Source organism: Haliotis rufescens, unplaced genomic scaffold (assembly GCF_023055435.1).
Source record: "Haliotis rufescens isolate VD_foot unplaced genomic scaffold, xgHalRufe1.0.p SCAF_15, whole genome shotgun sequence".
Lineage (NCBI taxonomy): Eukaryota > Metazoa > Mollusca > Gastropoda > Lepetellida > Haliotidae > Haliotis > Haliotis rufescens.
Window position 1 is genome coordinate 28599558 of NW_025963835.1, and position 18184 is coordinate 28617741.

Genomic DNA, 18184 nt, shown 5'->3' on the forward strand with positions numbered 1-18184 from the left:
CATTAACTGGAATAATGTTAAAAGCGGTGTTAAACCCAACTCACTCACTCACTCACTCTATTTCACTGACATGGAAGAAACAAGTGACTTTAATATGCTGATAGAAACCATATCAAGCTGGAAATTTCAACAGTTTACAAAATACCCTAAATAGAGAGATGAAATGGGGTTTTAAATTACTGCACTTACCTGCTTACATAGCGACATACATGCAAGCATGTGTGTGGCTGCTTATACTAGTCTGGACTAATGCCAGGTTTATAGTGCAAGCCTACTGCGATACCATGCAACAGCTTAACATGGAGACCCCTATCATCTGAGCCGAACCAGCCCTTGTTTCATCCCCTTAATGACGAAGGATAACAACAAATACCATCTTCTAACGTCTATTAGTTTAACGTTATGGACTGTACACAATATCCCATATATGGACCAACACGCCAACAGATTGAAGACGTATTGTTCCATTTAGGGTGTGGTACTGACCATATCGATTCATAGCGGACCCGTGAAGATCCGGGGTAGAATAGCTCTTCAGCAACCCATGCTTGCCGTAAAAGGCAACTAGGCTTGTCGTAAGAGGCGACTAACAGGATTGGGCGGTCAGGCTTACTGGCTTGGTTGATGCATGTCATCGATCCCAATTGCGTGGATTGATGCTCACGATATCAATCACTGGATTGTTTGGTCCAGACTCGAGTATTTACAGACCGCCGTCATATAGCTGGAATATTGCTGAGTGCGGTGTTTAACAACAAAACAACCAACCGACCAACCGATTCATATGGTTACTGAAAGAGAAAGAAACTTTTTTCCTGTCTCCAAACTATATAATTAATAAGCCACTAATGACTAATTATTACTGTTGGTTTTGTTGGAATATAATGAAAGCTCAACAAAGCCATTAATCTACCAGTCCCTTTCACACAGTTAATAAACTGTTCCACCTCAGCATGCCATGTTGCAATCACTGAATGCTTGTTTCCAATAATGCCCAGCTCTTACCAGCCATCAAGGCATCTCCTGGAATGACATTTAATTCCCCTGATTCTCTAAGTGATTGACAGGTCAAGCTGTCAATCATCTCCCCCTGTACATTACACTGCCAGGAGACCAGAGAAGCCCATGTGGAGCAAGCAGTCTGATCCCCATCCACACCCTTGTGTTGACCCACCAATTACAGTTTCCTCTCAACTAATTACAAGTCATTCCTGGCTTTGAGGCCATGTGAAGGAGGAAATAGTGTCTGGGGCTCATTAGCACTAAAGAGCTTTGTTTCTCACTGCAGTACTTGCTGAGCATGTTTCACCAACTGTGTGTAAGAGGACTCTCCTACTACTGAGTAATTGTTGGCTGTTCTGCTGAGCAGATCTTCCTGCAGAGTCAGAGGTCGACCATAACTGCTGGCTGTTCTTTCGTTCAGATCTTCCTGCAGAGTCAGAGGTCGACCATAACTGCTGGCTGTTCTTTTGGGCAAATTTCACTGCCGAGTCAGAGGTGAACCTTAACTACTTGTCCTTGGCCTGTGGCCAGGAATAACTTAGTCACTGGCCTTTTGGCGCTCATAATAAGACCATACAAATGCAACTCTAGCAATTATCATAATGTACTAATTGAATGTACCACGCCTATCCTAACTGATGCCCCTCTCCTCCCTTCCAAGCGGGTACTCCAAGAAAGCATCCTTTTCACATGGTTATTATACCTGGTAGGTTCATTAAGTTGGTATTCATGGTTTCAAAATTCTGAGTCCCATGTAGAAAACAAACCCTTGGCCATCAACAAGGCATCCTAACACCCTGCCCACTGAGCCATCCAACAACCAAACAACTAAATCACTGGGCCACCCATCCTTGTTAGCTACATATGGAGAAAAAACCAAGGCCATCATCAAGTCAAGCCAACACCTTGCCCACTGGACTACCCAACCACCAAAGCACTGGGCCACATAACCATCACAGCACTCAAGCACTATGTCACCCATCATTGTTTGTTACATCTCGAGAACAAACCCTAGGCCATCATCAAGACAACACCCTGCCCACTGGACTACCCAACATGACCATCACAGCACTCAAGCACTTTGTCACCCATCAATGTTAGTTACATATGGAGAACAAAACCTAGGCCATCATCAAGACACGCCAACACCTTGCCCACTGGACTACCCAACATGACCATCACAGCACTCAAGCACTTTGTCACCCATCAATGTTAGTTACATATGGAGAACAAAACCTAGGCCATCATCAAGACACGCCAACACCTTGCCCACTGGACTACCCAACATGACCATCACAGCACTCAAGCACTTTGTCACCCATCATTGTTAGTTACATATGGAGAACAAAACCTAGGCCATCATCAAGACACGCCAAGACCTTGCCCACTGGACTACCCAACATGACCATCACAGCACTCAAGCACTTTGTCACCCATCAATGTTAGTTACATATGGAGAACAAAATTTAGGCCATCATCAAGACAAGCCAACACCCTGCCCACTGGACTACCCAACATGACCATCACAGCACTCAAGCACTATGTCACCCATCAAAGTTAGTTACATATGGAGAACAAAACCTGGGCCATCATCAAGACACGCCAACACCCTGCCCACTGGACTACCCAACATGACCATTACAGCACTCAAGCACTATGTCACCTATCAATGTTAGTTACATATGGAGAGCATGAGACTTAAATGGCAGACCAATTCCATACATCAATATCAGCAAGGATTATTGATCTTCCCCTGATTGTCTGTGATCCCAACCTTCTCCACGCCATCTCCCTGTCCACCCACACACCAGCTCCTCGTCCTGATTCTCCATACAAGGATCTCACAGGACAGATTCAGTTGGGTTTTCTCAGCAAAAGCTTAGCAACCCATATTCAGAATAAAGACTCCGCAAAACCACAAAGACAGCACACACATAGACACTGATGTTCTGTATTTAGATACCTCTTTCCTGTTTGTTTGTTGTTGCCATGTGACGGCAACCTATAATTGTAAATAATCATGTCTGGATCAGACAATCCAGTGATTGACATTATGAGCAACAATCCACTCCATCAGGTTACGAGGACACTGTCAACCAAGTCACAGAGTCCATCCATTAAGTCACCTCTTGTCTAACCCAGAATCCCCTCCCCCCAGCCCTGTACTGCCAAGTGATATCGCATAGCCACACAGTGAGTGTTCCCCCTCACATCTTATCATGACTAAGCTACCCTACTTCTTTATAGTCATCTAATACAACTGATCAACTCTCAGGTTTCTAATTCGGCTTAAACATGTTTCCTGAGGAACATCCAGTCCTGAATTAAACTCAGCAAGAGAAAAAAGAAATGTGAAGAAAAAAAGTGAGAAGCAGCAGATTATTATTCAAGTGTCTGATTGAAACTAACCCTTTTTCTATAGACCTGTTAAGAATGATAGATTTTAAGTTTTTAGCAATATTCCAGCAATATCACGGCGGGGGACACCAGAAATGGGCTTCACACATTGTACCCATGTTGGGAATCGAACCCGGGGCTTCGGCGTGACGAGCGAACGCTTTAACCACTAGGCTACCAGACCGCCCCAATTTTTTAGGAAATTAACCAGTTACAACATGCTCAGACTGACAAAATGTTTGTCTCCTACCTCTTGATACAAAATGGCATAATGACTCGTGCCAAAATGATTAAGTCTTCTCATCCAGGCCTGTGTTTTGGCATCTGTGTTCAGATGAGTTTAGTCTTAACATATGACCGATTATTATCACCTGAAATCTTTTCAGACAGAAACTGTATTTAACTCAGGCCACAGCCCAGTCTCTAAAGTCACAATCTGAATATATAAATCAAGAAATTAAATGTGTCTGGCATGAATGATAAGAAATTTACAACTTCCCTTCTTCCTGCCTGCCACAGTCTGTGTACCTGGGCCTCGTACCACAACACAATCTTAGCGCTCTGACTGTCGTAAGTCTATGAGTTACGATTATTTAAGCCTCAAGGTCATTGAAATAGGGCCCTGGAAACATGTTGGGCTCAGATCATTATGATGACCACTATGATTTGTTTGTTTGTCGGAACGCCACACTCTGCAGTACTCCATCTACAGGAGCGGTCTGTAAATAATCAAGTCAAGACCAGACAATCCAGTGACTGATTTAATGAGCACTGATCCACGTACTTGGGATAAGATGACATGCAATCAACCAAGTCAGTGAGCCTGACCATCCATTCCATCTAGTCATTCTCACGTCAAGCATTTAAATAAGGTTGCTGGGGGCCCATATTGTTACCTATTACCACATAGATCATGTTGCAGCCTATGACTTTGCACATGGCCACATAGCTCCAGCTGTGTCACTATCATCTAACACACAAAACATATTCCTGTCTAGCTTCATACCAAGCCAAGCACCATCACAGAACATACTGATGTTCATTTAGATGTTGCCAACTGAGCTCCCTGCACCCAGCTGAGTAGAAACATCGCTTGTTCATTGACAAGCACATATTATATCTATAGCACATTTAACTTGTTTACAGAGCAAAGTCGTGCAGCAAAACATCTGTGCACAATGATGAAAAGCAAGCTAATTATGTTATTTCATTCTCCCTGGATTGATTGACGAAGGAAGGCTAATGCCATGGCATTCATCAAGCCTTCTCTACACAATATGAAAACAGCACATAAACCTATCGAACATGTGATTCTCGCAGCAGAGCGGCTCCTCTACAACAAAGGGAAACTTCTGAAGGTAGATTGTAGGTTTCACAGCAGGCAGGAGATGTACAAAAACATTAGTGGTGGCAGGAGACGTACAAACACATTAGTGGTGGCAGGAGACGTACAGTGGGCGACAGTGAACAGAAATGTTCAACCGTACAGAAAACATGTCACAGTTAGATCACAAAAAACATCTATATAATATAAATATATGTTGGCAAGCATTCTTGTAAATGTCACTCTCATAATGATTTATGACTTCACAAGTCAGTTATTTTGCAGATGTTACTGAAGAAAGGATTCGTATGCTGTGATCTTATCACAAGCTCAGACATGTTACATTTCTTCAATCCAAGGGAGTGAGTGCAGGGAATGAAATTAGGGCTGGGACGAGAAACTCGGGTACCCAGGTCGTGTGGGTACTTAGTAAGACCCGGGTACCCACAGAACTACCTGGACTCGTGGTCCGGTCACGTGATATATTGTTTATTGATAAAAATTATCTAGAACTCTATGGTCACACTACAAGTCACTAATGTTCGCATTTCTTTCTGACTATGCACCCATTCCTTCTAATTTTTCATATGGTTGAATAAAGATATAACTTAATTCAACTTCAGTGTATGAATGACCAGGTTGTTTAATACATGTATCAAAATACGTTTTGCCAGGGCTATTCTAAAAATGTTCCCAGTCGGACATTTTGAGACATCTCCTGAGACCTACAGTGGGTACCCGGGTAGGGTCAGGTAATAGGGGGTTATGTACCCAGGTAGTAAATTTGGACTCGTCCCAGCCCTAAATGAAATGTATTTTCCAACAAGCTCCCAGAGCCCCACAGGCATTCATAACGTTGATCAGGTGTGTCGTGTCATATGCAACAAGAACAATGCATTTTATCTATCTTTGATCTTGCTGAAAGTCATTTCACCATGAGTAAGATAATGGTGATTTGCCCACTTCCTTTACACCGAGATTGTTAAGAGTTTCGGAATCCCCTGGACTATTTTGTGAAATAAACTGTCCACTCAGCATATTCTTATGTATTCATCATGTATTCATCATGTATCCATCAGGGAGTTATCCAGGATTCCAAACTAAGTGCCTTAGACAGGCAATTTGGGAAAACAATTGTTATTTTGCTCAAACTGGTCAGTGAAATACAAGTCAGCTCAACAAAGACATAAGATTAGTTATTACAATATATCATGAATTGGGAAATTTGTAATTCCACATTTGCTGCAGGTTTGGGCCAAATATCGGCATCTAAACAGGAAGATAATACCTGTCATCATATTTGTCCAGTTGACTTCTGCAAGAGTACATTTATCACTGCCTTTCTCAAGTTTCATATATAAACGAGTATAATAAACAGTTTTGTCAAAACACATGTTTTTTAAGTTATCTTTCAGGCAGCAGATTTTTATTTAAAAACATGCCATCATGATTTTGACCATGACACTCTAAAACGCTAGAGTTTAAACATGTTAAAACAGCCTTGAACAGTATTCCAGTTGTATCACAGCGTGTCTGCTTGATGTGGGAGGAAACTACGAATTTTAAACTCTGGAGTGAATGAATGTTGTTTAACACTGCAATCGGTATATATACGGGATATGCAGTTATTGTAATACTCTAGTCTAGAGAAAACAAACAAGGGCTGATATCATGTGATACTAAAAACAGCGGACGAAACTGAAAGCGCATGCAAACATCTGCCATGGATCAGTTACAAAACATGTCAGGGCCCCGTTCCTCAAAGCGATCTCAGCACTAAGATGATCGTAAGTCCCATACTTTAACATAGGGTTACGATCATCGTAGCGCTAAGATCGCTTTGAGGAACGGGGCCCAGGAGATCATTTTTGGTTCTGTACTTCAATATAAGTATGTAACTTAAATATACGAGTATTGACATAAAAGTTTAGAATGTATGATTACCACGATTACAAAAATGGATGTTATATAAGGAAATATACAGCAGTGTTCAAAATTAAGAATGGAAGTCAAGGGATCCTTGTCATAGCCCTAATGTTAAAGGCTACGGTTAATTGGGTCCCTAAATTCAAATAAAACAGGCCCATTTCTGGTGTCCTCCGTCATGATATTGCTGGAATATTGCTAAAAGTAGTGTAAAACCATACTCACTCACTCAAATAAAATTTCCAAAGACCTCAAGGACCCCACAATCCTGCACAATGACTGTGGAATATATATATATTTTTTTATTTGTTTTACTAAAAGCCTGGGCAAGTCTAGATCAATCTATACCAAGTCTAGTTTCCTTCATTCCACAGGAAAGTTCTTTTGAAAAAAAGGATTACAATTATTTTCAAGAAGTGTTTCATACACTAAGTGTTGGTCACTTGGTTGATGTCACTCCAGATTGATAACGGTGTAAGAAACGTCGCTATATGCAATAAACCAGAAGTTGTTATCCATAAAATTGTACGTTTTTCTTACTTATTTTGCAAACTTCTAGAAGGCCAATCAAACAGTTGGTCTAAGACCACCTTAATTTAGAACACTGGTTGAAGCATGGCTGGCAATGCTTTAAACGTTTGTCCAGGTATGTATGTGTATCACCTCAAGCAAACGTTGCCATCATGTCCATACCTCAGTGTCCAGGTTGAACCCGGGGGTCAAACCTGTCATATCTGTGTCACGAAACAGCTTTGTCTTTCATCCCTGACCTAGATTCCTCCATATCCCACTGACCCTGTGGAGGAGTCCGCAACAAGAGGCCCAACACCCACCATACAACATAAGTAGGGCCGGATATAGGTATATGCTAATGAGGAAAAGGACAGGGTTATTCCAGTAATATCATAGCGGGTCAGATTAATTGTGGAATGAAATCCCAAAATGATCCTGGTTTTGAACATTTACCACTTTGGTGAAACCCACAAGTACGGGTTTGGTGCTGACAAACCTAGAAACATAATCAGGGCGACCAGGATTCGAACCCACAATCAGGTTTCTGGCATGCTAAAGGACATAACTCAAATTGCACTGCCTTAGGCAACAGGGCCCACTTGCACAAAGCGATCTTAGCGCTAAGATCATTGTAACTCCCTTACTTTAGCATAGGCTTACAATAGTCTTAGCGCTAAGATCGGTTTGCGCCCTGGGACCTTACTGTGCCCTGTGATCATAATAAGTGAGGATAAGCAATCAAGTAAATATGAACAGGGAAGTAACTAAAAGACAGCACAGAATCATTTAGTCACAAGAGCAATCATCATCATATTCCATCAATACAATCACACATTAAGTCTTCACGAACACCCTGGAATAAGTTTGCAAACTTCCAAACCGTCAAATCGACACATTCCAGCTGAAAATCAAGCTGTATACACCATTAGAGTGAAAGCCGTGGCCTCAACTCACCCTTTCCTATCCACTCACTCCGATGATTTACAGGGACGACACGCACAGATGATGCACACAGATGATGCACACAGATGATGCACACAGATGATGCACACAGATGATGCCCACAGATGATGCACACAGACGATGCACACAGATGATGCACTGACAAGATGTAAGGGCAGGACAACAATGTCCGGCCACACTAGTTCCTAGTCGTACAAGACTCTACAAGTGTTGATCGGACACAACTCTAGGACACAAGAGAAGGGAGATGCCCCTGCACACAAGGTCATCCACACCACTTGAGACGGCCAACCGACATGTATGTCCCTGATATTTGAACGTTTTCCGTGTTTCAAAGCACCATGCCCATTTTAGACCAGTTGCAAGTCCAACACACGATGAAATGGGAGGCTCAGTGGGATGGGAGATTCAGCAGGATCTATATTACTCAGCTTGGGCTGGAACATTTCTACTTAATTAATTCTGACAAATTTGGCCCAATTAAAAAGGCCTGGGGCCTCAGGGGAACAATTATCCTTACATGACCGAACGTAGACTTACACAAGTCTCTAAGGCAATAATTATTAGTTTAAATCATAATTTTTAGACTATGAAATAATAAGAACAAGTTGTCCCTATAAAAGACTGGAGTACACATATCTAGACTTGCCTATTAGGTGGATAGAATTACCATGATTACTACACATCCATAGACTTATCTTTCAGTACAGCCTTGGAGCAAGGCTAGACCGAACCAGTAATCAAGTAGATGAACTAAGGTCTCAACTTGGGCCATGCTCCTACGCAGCATTAATCAAGGACATTATATCTGTGGCTACATTACTGAACCAAAAGGCTACTTCCAACTTTCAACAAAACAATGGATGATAAGGATAGGACACCACAAATTATATCCAACTGGTCCTCAATTAATTTCAGACAAGCATGACTAGTAACTACATAAAACTGGATACAGCCTTGGCGCAAGTCTACAGATTTTCTTGTAAAAGTAAAAAAGTGTGTGTCCAAATAGAGATTGCATTTCTTATCAGCACAGAAATATTAGAAAAATCTTCAACATGCTTCAATCCACTAAGTTCAATAATTCCAAAATCTGCAATCTTTTGCATCCAGTGAGACTTGCCGTGGAGAATATGTAGGGCTGGGACTATACACCAACTGTGCGATCCGATAGGTATCATGATACCTTGCTCACGATCCCATACGTTTCAAGATACTTGTATGTGCTGGTATCTGTGGTACGTTAGTCATCTTTTTCATAGACTGGATAGTTAAATACCTGGCACACTGACGATTTACAGTTGGCAGAGTCAATATGGCTCAATGGATGAAAATATTTACATTTTCACTACTAATAAGTAGTTGGTTTACCAGCCATTAAAGTAAACATTTAAGGTATGAATCGATATTTTTTACTTTGTGTGTGATCACAGTGTTCGATATTGTATCGGGAAGTAAAATATCGCAATCCACCAATGCATCTGTGTATCGTCCCACCACTAATAATATGTGCCCACATTCTAAATTTGTAGGAGGCAAAACCTTGACAAATGCTTCACATCACTGTATCTACATCGTTGGTGAAAACCACCAATCCCGAACTCATCCCCAGCTGGGTAAGTTCACATCCTGTGTCGTATCTTGTATGTCTTCATCTTGATGAATAGTGGTAGATAATAAACTTGTGGCAGGTATTATCAAGGTACACAAACTTAAAGGAGTGGAACATTGAGTAGGATTACCTTCTCAGAGGCTGTGAGCCAGCTTCCCCATGTACCCAGGTTAAACCCGGACAGCAGCCAGTGTGGAAGTGTATGTGTGTATTGTAAACAGACATGTGTGGAATGTGTGATGCTGACCTGCTGCTATTTGTAGATGCAGCTACCCCTTACACAACCTGTCAGTTCAGTCGGGCAGAACACAAGGGGCCCACTTGGACGTGTAGCTAGTTCTCCTGACAATAGGATCAGCTTTTCCACTGATAAGCATCCTATAATTATAGGCTTGAGGCACTTGTGATGGGAGAGGCACCTGTGAGAGCAAGGGCACCTGTTATAACAGAGGCACCTGTGCCAGGAGAGCCACATGTCATGGAAGGGCACCTGTAATGGGTAAGGCACCTGAGCCAGGACGGCAGATATCATGGAAGGGGCATATGCCATGGAAGGGCACCTGTAATGGGTAAGGCACCTGAGCCAGGACGGCAGATATCATGGAAGGGGCATATGCCATGGAAGGGCACCTATAATGGGTAAGGCACCTGAGCCAGGACGGCAGATATCATGGAAGGGGCATATGCCATGGAAGGGCTACTGTAATGGGCAAGGCACCTGAGCCAGGACGGCACATATCATGGAAGGGGCATATGCCATGGAAGGGCACCTGTAATGGGTAAGGCACCTGAGCCAGGACGGCAGATATCATGGAAGGGGCATGTCATAGAAGAGGCATATGTCATGGAAGGTCATCTGAAATCGGAGAGGCACCTGTGCCTATACGAATGTTACATGTCATGGAAGGGGCACCTGTAATGGGTAAGGCACCTGTGCAAGGAAGGCACATATCATAGAAGGGGCATATGTCATGGAAGGGCACCTGTAATGGAAGAGACACCTGTGACAGGAGGGGCATATGTAATGGGACAGACACCTGTAATGGGAGAAACACCTGTGACAGGAGGGGCACCTGTAATGGGAGAAACACCTGTGACAGGAGGGGGCACATGTAATGGGAGAAACATCTGACAGGAGGGGCATATGTAATGGGAGAAACACCTGTGACAGGAAGGACACCTATAATCTGAGAGACACCTGTGACAGGAGGGGCACATGTAATGGGAGATACACCTTTCACAGGAAGGACACCTGTTATGGGAGAGACAACTATGACAGGAGGGGCACATGTAATGAAAGGTGCACTTGTCATGGGTGAGGCACCTGTGCCAGGACACCTGTCAATGAAGGGACACATGCAATGAGAGGGGCACCTGTAACAGGAGAGACACCAAGGCAACCAGGACTACCAGGCCATTGCACCATGAACTCCCCTCCACCCCCACCCCCTCCTGACAACATTCAGGAACACTAAATGATTTATATCCTTCACAATACAATGTGACAATCCTTCCGGGGACAATAGTCTTCTGGATGTGATACACTGTAACGTATACCCTCAGTCCATCGCTTAGTGTGTGTTTCAGGCTTGAGTTGGTCAAAACGTGAATATGCAGAACCTTTTTACAATTTTACAAACTGATCTAAGCTGATCAGGGAAGAAACAATATTTTCCAGAACACAAACATTTGTCCATAGGTAATTACTTATTCCTTTGACACAAGCATCTGGACACAATACCAACCCTATACTATTCTTCACATTTTCAAATGAGCTGCCTCAACTGTGTGTAAAGCTCGCTAAGAATCTCATGGAAATTCCCGCCACAAAAAATCCCAATCCTTGTCATAAAATTTGGCAAAAATGGTAATCGGATAGTTACAGCATATGCCTTGGACAATATCTAGACCAGGCATAAAAATCAAGATTCACTCACTCACTTAAGCTCAGAAACTGGTAATTGTCCAATGGCGAGAATTGAATGATTAAACATGTTACATAGTTAATATGAGTCCACAAGACTAATAGAAATTATTCTTTGAAAACCTTTCTTCTAGACATGGTAGACATCAAAAGAAGGTCATGTGTTGTTTCCAGTGATTGGAAGTACCCTATGTTGATCATCCACATTACCTGCCTATACCACAGAGAGGTCACTTCCCACACAAACACCTCAGTCATTCTCAAACATTTATACATCTATCAACAGTCTTCAGAAAACTCATTTTCCAGTTGACTTGTTTTACCCCAAACCATGACAAAACAGGTCCACAACAGACATCAATCCCTCTACTATCACAGCTTCTGGATCTCTCAACAGACACATCAGACACCCAGGACACCTGATCTTTAATGGTGTCAGTCAGGGGAGCATGTTCACATTGTGTGGCCACAGAGTTCCTCACTACTAACCCCCGACCCACTGTCAGTAAGGGAGGTGTGTTGTGTGGCCACAGAGTTCCTCACTACTAACCCCCGACCCACTGTCAGTAAGGGAGGTGTGTTGTGTGGACAGAGTTCCTCACTACTAACTCTCGACCCACCGTCAGTAAGGGAGGTGTGTTGTGTGGACACAGAGATCCTCACTACTAACTCCCGACCCACTGTCAGTAAGGGAGGTGTGTTGTGTGGACACAGAGTTCCTCACTACTAACTCCCGACCCACTGTCAGTAAGGGAGGTGTGTTGTGTGGACATAGAGTTCCTCACTACTAACTCCAGACCCACTGTCAGTAAGGGAGGTGTGTTGTGTGGACATAGAGTTCCTCACTACTAACTCCCGACCCACTGTCAGTAAGGGAGGTGTGTTGTGTGGACACAGAGTTCCTCACTACTAACTGCCGACCCACCGTCAGTAAGGGAGGTGTGTTGTGTGGACACAGAGATCCTCACTACTAACTCCCGACCCACTGTCAGTAAGGGAGGTGTGTTGTGTGGACACAGAGTTCCTCACTACTAACTCCCGACCCACTGTCAGTAAGGGAGGTGTGTTGTGTGGACATAGAGTTCCTCACTACTAACTCCAGACCCACTGTCAGTAAGGGAGGTGTGTTGTGTGGACATAGAGTTCCTCACTACTAACTCCCGACCCACTGTCAGTAAGGGAGGTGTGTTGTGTGTACATAGAGTTCCTCACTACTAACTCCCGACCCACTGTCACACTACTAACCCCCCTACCCACTGTCAGTAAGGGAGGTGTGTTGTGTGGACACAGAGTTCCTCACTACTAACCCCCGACCCACTGTCAGTAAGGGAGGTGTGTTGTGTGGACAGAGTTCCTCACTACTAACTCCCGACCCACTGTCAGTAAGGGAGGTGTGTTGTGTGGACAGAGTTCCTCACTACTAACTCCCGACCCACTGTCAGTAAGGGAGGTGTGTTGTGTGGACAGAGTTCCTCACTACTAACTCCCGACCCACTGTCAGTAAGGGAGGTGTGTTGTGTGGACATAGAGTTCCTCACTACTAACTCCCGACCCACTGTCAGTAAGGGAGGTGTGTTGTGTGGACACAGAGTTCCTCACTACTAACTCCCGACCCACTGTCAGTAAGGGAGGTGTGTTGTGTGGACACAGAGTTCCTCACTACTAACTGCCGACCCACTGTCAGTAAGGGAGGTGTTATGTGTGGACATAGAGTTCCTCACTACTAACTCCCGACCCACTGTCACACTACTAACCCCCCTACCCACTGTCAGTAAGGGAGGTGTGTTGTGTGGCCACAGAGTTCCTCACTACTAACCCCCGACCCACTGTCAGTAAGGGAGGTGTGTTGTGTGGACAGAGTTCCTCACTACTAACTCCCGACCCACTGTCAGTAAGGGAGGTGTGTTGTGTGGACAGAGTTCCTCACTACTAACTCCCGACCCACCGTCAGTAAGGGAGGTGTGTTGTGTGGACAGAGTTCCTCACTACTAACTCCCGACCCACTGTCTGTAAGGGAGGTGTGTTGTGTGGACAGAGTTCCTCACTACTAACTCCCGACCCACTGTCAGTAAGGGAGGTGTGTTGTGTGGACAGAGTTCCTCACTACAAACTCCCGACCCACCGTCAGTAAGGGAGGTGTGTTGTGTGGATAGAGATTCTCACTACTAACTCCCGACCCACTGTCAGTAAGGGAGGTGTGTTGTGTGGACATAGAGCTCCTCACTACTAACTCCCGACCCACTGTCAGTAAGGGAGGGGTGTTGTGTGGACAGAGTTCCTCACTACTAACTCCCGACCCACTGTCAGTAAGGGAGGTGTGTCGTATGGACACAGAGATCCTCACTACTAACTCCCGACCCACTGTCAGTAAGGGAGGTGTGTCGTATGGACACAGAGTTCCTCACCACTAACTCCCGACCCACCCTCAGTAAGGGAGGTGTGTTGTGTGGACACAGAGCTCCTCACCATTAACTCCCGACCCACTGTCAGTAAGGGAGGTGTGTTGTGTGGACACAGAGCTCCTCACCATTAACTCCCGACCCACTGTCAGTAAGGGAGGTGTGTCGTATGGACACAGAGTTCCTCACTACTAACTCCCGACCCACTGTCAGTAAGGGAGGTGTGTTGTGTGGACAGAGTTCCTCACTACTAACTCCCGACCCACTGTCAGTAAGGGAGGTGTGTTGTGTGGACAGAGTTCCTCACTACTAACTCCCGACCCACTGTCAGTAAGGGAGGTGTGTTGTGTGGACAGAGTTCCTCACTACTAACTCCCGACCCACTGTCAGTAAGGGAGGTGTGTTGTGTGGACATAGAGTTCCTCACTACTAACTCCCGACCCACTGTCAGTAAGGGAGGTGTGTTGTGTGGACACAGAGTTCCTCACTACTAACTCCCGACCCACTGTCAGTAAGGGAGGTGTGTTGTGTGGACACAGAGTTCCTCACTACTAACTGCCGACCCACTGTCAGTAAGGGAGGTGTTATGTGTGGACATAGAGTTCCTCACTACTAACTCCCGACCCACTGTCACACTACTAACCCCCCTACCCACTGTCAGTAAGGGAGGTGTGTTGTGTGGCCACAGAGTTCCTCACTACTAACCCCCGACCCACTGTCAGTAAGGGAGGTGTGTTGTGTGGACAGAGTTCCTCACTACTAACTCCCGACCCACTGTCAGTAAGGGAGGTGTGTTGTGTGGACAGAGTTCCTCACTACTAACTCCCGACCCACCGTCAGTAAGGGAGGTGTGTTGTGTGGACAGAGTTCCTCACTACTAACTCCCGACCCACTGTCTGTAAGGGAGGTGTGTTGTGTGGACAGAGTTCCTCACTACTAACTCCCGACCCACTGTCAGTAAGGGAGGTGTGTTGTGTGGACAGAGTTCCTCACTACAAACTCCCGACCCACCGTCAGTAAGGGAGGTGTGTTGTGTGGATAGAGATTCTCACTACTAACTCCCGACCCACTGTCAGTAAGGGAGGTGTGTTGTGTGGACATAGAGTTCCTCACTACTAACTCCCGACCCACTGTCAGTAAGGGAGGGGTGTTGTGTGGACAGAGTTCCTCACTACTAACTCCCGACCCACTGTCAGTAAGGGAGGTGTGTCGTATGGACACAGAGATCCTCACTACTAACTCCCGACCCACTGTCAGTAAGGGAGGTGTGTCGTATGGACACAGAGTTCCTCACCACTAACTCCCGACCCACCCTCAGTAAGGGAGGTGTGTTGTGTGGACACAGAGCTCCACACCATTAACTCCCGACCCACTGTCAGTAAGGGAGGTGTGTCGTATGGACACAGAGTTCCTCACTACTAACTCCCGACCCACTGTCAGTAAGGGAGATGTGTCGTATGGACACAGAGTTCCTCACTACTAACTGCCGACCCACTGTCAGTGAGGGAGGTGTGTCGTATGGACACAGAGTTCCTCACTACTAACTCCCGACCCATTGTCAGTAAGGGAGGTGTGTCGTATAGACACAGAGTTCCTCACTACTAACTCCCGACCCACCGTCAGTAAGGGAGGTGTGTTGTATGGATAGAGTTCCTCACTACTAACTCCCGACCCACTGTCAGTAAGGGAGGTGTGTCGTATGGACACAGAGTTCCTCACTACTAACTCCCGACCCACTGTCAGTAAGGGAGGTGTGTTGTATGGATAGAGTTCCTCACTACTAACTCCCGACCCACTGTCAGTAAGGGAGGTGTGTTGTGTGGACAGAGTTCCTCACTACTAACTCCCGACCCACCGTCAGTAAGGGAGGTGTGTTGTATGGATAGAGTTCCTCACTACTAACTCCCGACCCACTGCCAGTAAGGGAGGTGTGTTGTGTGGACAGAGTTCCTCACTACAAACTCCCGACCCACCGTCAGTAAGGGAGGTGTGTTGTGTGGATAGAGATTCTCACTACTAACTCCCGACCCACTGTCAGTAAGGGAGGTGTGTTGTGTGGACATAGAGTTCCTCACTACTAACTCCCGACCCACTGTCAGTAAGGGAGGGGTGTTGTGTGGACAGAGTTCCTCACTACTAACTCCCGACCCACTGTCAGTAAGGGAGGTGTGTCGTATGGACACAGAGATCCTCACTACTAACTCCCGACCCACTGTCAGTAAGGGAGGTGTGTCGTATGGACACAGAGTTCCTCACCACTAACTCCCGACCCACCCTCAGTAAGGGAGGTGTGTTGTGTGGACACAGAGCTCCTCACCATTAACTCCAGACCCACTGTCAGTAAGGGAGGTGTGTCGTATGGACACAGAGTTCCTCACTACTAACTCCCGACCCACTGTCAGTAAGGGAGATGTGTTGTATGGATAGAGTTCCTCACTACTAACTCCCGACCCACTGTCAGTAAGGGAGGTGTGTTGTGTGGACAGAGTTCCTCACTACTAACTCCCGACCCACCGTCAGTAAGGGAGGTGTGTTGTATGGATAGAGTTCCTCACTACTAACTCCCGACCCACTGTCAGTAAGGGAGGTGTGTCGTATGGACACAGAGTTCCTCACTACTAACTCCCGACCCACTGTCAGTAAGGGAGGTGTGTTGTATGGATAGAGTTCCTCACTACTAACTCCCGACCCACTGTCAGTAAGGGAGGTGTGTTGTGTGGACAGAGTTCCTCACTACTAACTCCCGACCCACTGTCAGTAAGGGAGGTGTGTTGTATGGATAGAGTTTCTCACTACTAACTCCCGACCCACTGCCAGTAAGGGAGGTGTGTCGTATGGACACAGAGCTCCTCACTACTAACTCCCGACCCACTGTCAGTAAGGGAGGTGTGTTGTATGGACACAGAGATCCTCACTACTAACTCCCGACCCACTGTCTGTAAGGGAGGTGTGTCGTATGGACACAGAGATCCTCACTACTAACTCCCGACCCACCATCAGTAAGGGAGGTGTGTCGTGTGGACACAGAGCTCCTCACTACTAACTCCCGACCCACTGCCAGTAAGGGAGGTGTGTCGTATGGACACAGAGTTCCTCACTACTAACTCCCGACCCACTGCCAGTAAGGGAGGTGTGTCGTATGGACACAGAGCTCCTCACTACTAACTCCCGACCCACTGTCAGTAAGGGAGGTGTGTCGTATGGACACAGAGTTCCTCACTACTAACTCCCGACCCACTGTCAGTAAGGGAGGTGTGTCGTATGGACACAGAGCTCCTCACTACTAACTCCCGACCCACTGTCAGTAAGGGAGGTGTGTCGTATGGACACAGAGATCCTCACTACTAACTCCCGACCCACTGTCAGTAAGGGAGGTGTGTTGTGTGGACACAGAGATCCTCACTACTAACTCCCGACCCACTGTCAGTGTGTTGTCTTGTGTCATACACAACATCATATCCTGAACCAATTTGAAAACAGCCAACCATAACATCCTTGAACATAATGCTTCAATTCAACCAGACTTAATGCACAGCTATGTCTTGGGCGTATTGTTCATCGCGAATGAGAGACTTTACATAGACAATGTTTTCCTTATCCCAAAAATATTTTTTCATAATCAACATGTGTGAATAAGTGTAATCTTCCACCGCCATGCATTTTATGACCTAACTTTTATACATCCAGATCATTTAATGGTCTCCAACTTCGGTACAGATGTTACTTATTCATCAAATTTGATGGAACAGACCAGAATACAAAATCTTTTTCACTTGCAACCATGAAATTCTCATAACATCTGGAACTAGTCATGAAGTAGCTCATCAAAATTTCAACAGTGAGTGAGTGAGTGAGTGAGTGAGTGAGTGAGTGAGTGAGTGAGTGAGTGAGTGAGTGAGTGAGTGAGTGAGTGAGTGAGTGAGCGAGCGAGCTCAGTTTTAAGCCACTTCTAGCAATATTCAAGCATTATCACAGAAGTGTACAATGTACACCAGGATTTGGCTTCACACACAACAATGTGGGAAATATCCCCAGGTTTTCGGCATAATTAGCAAACCCCAGCTATCCAGCCAACCCCACTGCTCCAATCCAAAAGAAAATTAAAAAAGTGATCACTATTTGTT

At 45.3% G+C, this 18184-nt stretch overlaps 1 protein-coding gene across 3 annotated transcripts in view; it reads right to left on the reverse strand.

Moving 5' to 3' along the window:
* LOC124140235 (paxillin-like) overlaps positions 1–18184 on the reverse strand; it is a 72151-nt gene that overhangs the window by 40313 nt on the left and 13654 nt on the right. The window contains exon 1 of one of the 3 annotated variants that reach the window (XM_046507686.2): positions 9868–9950. The exons of the other annotated variants lie outside the window; for them this stretch is intronic. The gene's annotated coding sequence lies outside the window, so the exon portion shown is untranslated. Of the gene's footprint in view, positions 1–9867; positions 9951–18184 lie in introns of those variants that run through there. 3 annotated transcript variants of the gene reach the window in all.